This window comes from Stenella coeruleoalba (genome assembly GCF_951394435.1).
Source record: "Stenella coeruleoalba genome assembly, chromosome: 20".
Classification (NCBI taxonomy): Eukaryota; Metazoa; Chordata; class Mammalia; order Artiodactyla; family Delphinidae; genus Stenella; species Stenella coeruleoalba.
In genome coordinates, this window is record NC_137166.1 from 51,693,773 (window position 1) to 51,699,359 (window position 5,587).

Consider the following 5,587-nt stretch of genomic DNA (forward strand, 5'->3'; position numbering starts at 1 on the left):
CCTTTTGAAAAAAATAGGTTTTTGATTATTCCAAATAAGCATCAATATGTCCTCATGGAGAATATCAGAACTTGACTGGCCTTTCCATACCTTCTCTCCCCACACCCCCAGTCCCATTCACTTTCCCACCATTGACACTATTTCTTGTGTTTTTGGTAAGTGTATTAGTCGCCTAGGACCACCATAAGAAAAACCACAGACTGGGTGACTTAAACAACAGAATTTTATTTTCTCACAGTTCTGGAGGTAGAAGTCTGAGATCAAGGTGTCGGCCAGTTAGGTGTCTTCTGAGGCCTCTCTCCCTGATTTACAGATGGCCATCTTTTCTTTGTGTCTTCACGTGGTCTTTTCTCATGCACGCACATGTCTGCGTCCAAATTTCCTCCTCTTGTAAGGACATCAGTCATACTGGATTAGGGCCCATCTTAGAGACCTCATCTTAATTTAATAATCTCTTTGAAGATCTGTCTCCAAATATGATTGTATTCTGAAGTACCAGTGGGTAGGGCTTCAACATATGAATTTTGGGGAGGACACACATCAGCTTCTAACAGTACATATTCTTGCTAAATATGATCATTCCTTTTTATGCATTATTTGTAATTTCCATAGGTGGTATTACACATGTCATTCTTATGGGGCTTTTTTTTTTTAGCACCTTCTTTAAGACTCCTCCATATTGCATTGGTACATCCAACATCCATCCAATCCACTGAATAAATTCCACGGTCAGTCTTCACCACATGTAACCTTTCCACACTCTCAGTGATGCACAACTGAATTGCTTCTGACTTCTCACCATTACAAATAATGCTACAATAAACATTAGTATATATGTCCCCCTGTGGTCCAGAAGGAGGGCAGGAGGGATCTGGGGAGCTATAACCAGAAAAGAATTGCTGGGTTGTAGGGGATGCATCTATCTATTTTGATTAGGTAAAATGTTCTGACAAGTCTACTCCCTCTAGCATTCCATGGGGATTCCATAACCTTAACCACACCTGGCATCTGGGGAAATCGATGTTTCCCTGTCTGTAGATCAATAGAAGTATGCATCCATAGGTGATCCAGATACTGGCATTATCAGACACAGACCTTAAGGGAACTATGATTAATATGCTCAAAAAAATAGATGAAAAGATGGAGAATTTCATCAGAGAACCGGAACCTAAAAAGTGGGGGGGAGGAGATGGAATCCAGTGTAAATTTTAGAACTTATAAATAAATTAAAAATTCAGCAGATGGGTTTTACAGCAGATTAGACACAGTGCGAAACAGGTCAGTAGAAATAGCCAGACTAAATCAGTGAAAAAGGATGGAAAATATACAAAAGACGTATGAGACATACTGGTCATGGTGAAAAAGCCTTTCAAACATATACTGAAGTCCTAGAAGTAGAGAGAAAAGAGAAAGAGTACGAAGCAACATTTGAAGAGACACTAGCCAAGAATTTTACAAAGTTGATGAGACATCAACTCACAGATTCAAGCTTTAGGAATCCCAAGCAGAATAAACACAAAGAAACCACACTTAGGCATATCACATCAAAACCTATGAAAACCTAAAACAACAACAAATCTTGAAAGCAGCCAAAGGAAAAGGACACTTTACTTCAAAGAGGAAATAAGACAGACAGCTGACTTGTAAATAGGAAAAAAAAATGGAAGTCAGAAAACAATTCAATGACACAGTCAAAAGGCTGAAAGAAAGCCATCGTCAATCTAGAATATCATACCCAGTGAAAACATCCTTCAAAAGTAATGGCAAAGGGACTTCCCCGGTGGTCCAGTGGTAAAGAATCCACCTTCCAATGCAGGCAACACGGGTTCAATCCCTGGTCGGGGAACTAGGTTCCCACACGCTCCAGGGCAGCTAAGCCCACGCATCACAACTACTGAGCTCGCATGCCTCAATGAGAGAGCCCGCGTGCCACAACTAGGACCCAATGCAGCCAAAAAAAAAAAAAGTAATGGGAAAATAAAGACATTTTTTTCAGACAAAATGAAACGAAACATTTATCAGCAGCAGTCCTGCACAAAAAGAAATGCTAGAGTTTGTCAGGTAGGAGGAAATGCCTCCAGATGAAAGTTCGGTAATGAGGGGAGATATAAAGAACCCTGAGGTAAGTATGTGCCAAATCTAAATGAATACGGACTGCTTAAAACAATAATATCTTGTGGAATTTAAAATATATGCAGAATTAAAATGAACGACAGGGAATTCCTGTGGTTAGGACTCAGTGCTCTCACTGCCAAGGGCCCGGGTTCAATCCCCTGTTGGGGAACTAAGATTCCACAAGCTGCTTGGTGCAGCCAAAATAAATTAATTAATTAAATAAATAAAATGCAAGACAACAGGCAGGAGGAGCTAAATGGAATTAAAGTGTTGTTAGGTCCTCATGTAGTCCAAGAAATGATAAAAGTACTAATTTAAAGTAGAACTCTAATAAGCCAAGGACGCCTATGGTAGTCTCTAGGAAAACCATCAAAAAAAGAATAAAAGAACATAACCATAAACATAACAGAAGAAGAAGAAGAAAACATAACAGAAGAGGAAAAAAAACAAAAAACTTGACTAATATAAAAGAAAGCCAGAAAAGAAGAGAATACACAGAACAGATTAGATGGGGGAAATATAAAACAAATAGCAAAATGGTAGATCTAAAGAAAAATATCAGTATTACATTAAAACTAAATGGAACTTTATCAGAATTGTTCCGTTAAGACTCGTGCATTTTAACACATGTAAAGTTTACCTGAAAATAAGAAATGTTAAAAAAAATAAATAACAATATAAAGTGGGATGAGGGTACAGGTATAAATAAGAGAATGGCAGAATGTTGACCATTGTTAAAGCTGGGTGTTGGATACATGGGGCTTTGTTCTGCTCACTTTGTATATATTTGAGGTTTATCCAAATGAACGGTTTTTTTTTTAAGTAACTGGAACTAAATACTCCCAATAAAGGCAAAGATTTCCTGATCTACAACTATATGCAACTGTATAGCTGAATTTCACAACAATTGAGCAAAAGAACCAGATCACAAAAGAGTATATACTATATGGTTCCACTTATACGGAGTATGAAAACAAGCAAAAGTAATCTATGCTGTTAGCAACAAGGGAGGGGGTACCCTTGGGGAGACTGCTGGTGCTGTGTCTGGGTGGACAAGGGTCTAGAGTTATTAACTTTTGTCCTTCCCGGTAGAGAGGGGAGAGGGAACACCTTTACAAATTTATATCCATGGGGATTCCTTGGTGGTCCAGTGGTTAGGACTCCAACCTTCCACTGCAGGGGACACGGGTTCCATCCCTCGTCAGGGAACTAATATCCCGCAAGCCACGTGGTGCAGTCAAAAGACAAACAAACAAACAAAACAAATTTATATCCAGCTTTTAGGCAAATAGGGAAGGGCAGAGAGCTTTTCTTGTATCTGCTTCTTCTCAATTGTGTTCAGTTCAAAATGATCCTTATGCCACAGTTGGATATTTTGGGGTGCCATATTCTGCTACCCTTTAGTGTGTATAAGATTAATATACCCTAATCAATTATATTCCTAAACATTAGGAACAAAAAGATTTTTAATGCAGTTTTTAAAAATATGATTTGCATTAGCAAAACAAACAAAATACCTAGGAATAAACCTAACAAAAGATTTGCTAGATCTCTGACATTACTGAGAGTAATTAAAGAAAATCTGGATAAATAATTCATAGTCACAGTATACTTAATTGCCAAAAAGCAGAAACAACCCAATGTCCATCGAGAGTAAAATGATTCAGTCATGGTGTATTCGTACAATGGAATATTACACAGCAGTGAAATAAATGACCTACTGCTACATGAAGAATTCTATAAATATAACGTTGAGCAAAAGAGGCCATAATTCAAGGCGGTTACCTTTGGAGGGTAATGATTAAGAGGAAGTGTGAAGATTTCTGGGCTGCAGGCAATACTCTTTTTTTATATGGATGGTTTCATTAATGTATTACTCTATAAAAATTTAATTGAGGCGTAACTTAAGATTTAGCACTTTATGTATAACTACACTATAAAATGGTTTTTAAATTATTTTAGGTTTTACAGAATTATTTTCCTCAAAAAAAGGAAAAAAAAAACAAGAAATACTGAAGGAATAAAATAAAAGAATGAAATTATACTAATAAAGTTAACGATGTCCAACACTTACCAGCCACGGCTAAGAAAACTCTAGGCAAACATTCTTATTGAACTCTCATAAGACCCCATAGGGTGGATATTACTTGTTCCCATTTTAGGGAAGAAGCTGAGGTTCAGAGAGGTGAAATCACTTGCCAAAGTCACAGAGCAATGGCACTAGGTTTGTCTGATTCCCTATCTCACACTGTTAACCATTCACCACATCACCTGTCAAACAGGTTCTTTCCCAGGTCTTATAACAAGCTGCCACCTAATAGCCAAAATAATAACTATCAATTAACAAGGATTACCACCTTAAGTCCTCAAGGTAACCTAAGAAGCAATTATTATCTCCATTTCTGGGAGGAAAACTGAGGCTCAGAGAGCGTAAGCCATTGTGCCAAGGTTACAGGTAGGAAGTGATGGAGCCAAAATTCAAACCCAAGAATGTCTGACTCCAGCCTTATCATCACTCTAACACTGACCAGTAGTTACCAGGCACGGATTCTGTCCCTTCATTCATTCACTCAACGAAAAATTTTGAGCGCCCACACTGGGCCAGCCATGTTCTAGTCCCCAAACAGCCTCCTACTGCTCAGAGCTCACATTCCAGTGGGGGGTGACAAAGACAGTACACAAATATAGAATATGTCACGTGGCGAGACGTGCCACGAGGACCAATAAAAAAGAGTAAGTAGAGAGATGGGGGGTCTGAATTACAGGCAGTGTGTCAGAGGAAAGCCTCTCTGAGGAAGTAACACTTGAATGAATAAGGATGGGATGAACGGAAGAATGCAAAATCATTCCTTTTCTGTGTCTAGGCTAGCAAAGAGGCCGAATGCGTGGGACATCTTTTACCCCTAATGCCCCTCCTTAGGAGTCAATTTGGGATATAATTCTCTTCCTCGCTCTAGCCAGAAAAGCTGAGGCTATTTTTCCTCCACTCTCTCCTAAAAGGAATGAATAAAACGGTTTGGGAAAGAATCTTTCGGGGACCTATCAATTCATGGTGACTGGAGCCACAAAAAGGCATGAGAGTGGTGAGGCAGGACAGGGCAGGGCATCATTGTGACGGTGACCGGCAACCTGGCACGGAACAGAGGGCAAAAGGGAGACGGCTTGCTGACTGATAAGAAGTGGGGGATGGACCAGGGGTTCCTCAGGCCAACGCTCCCTTGCTTGGGCCCATTTCACCTAGGCTTGAGGGCGTAGAGAAGATTCCAGCGCACGTGACGCAGCCTCCGCCGCCCTCTCCCGGCAGCTGTAGTCCCTTCACCCTTCGCCCGCTCGGCCAATACGCATGCGCCCCCTTCACGAGCCTGGTCGCGCGCCCCGGCAGCCCTACGCATGCGCGGCCTTACAGGTAACCGACTACACCCGCGCACGCCTGGGCCCCGCGTGCGCCTGCGTCGGGGGAGGAGCTCTGAGA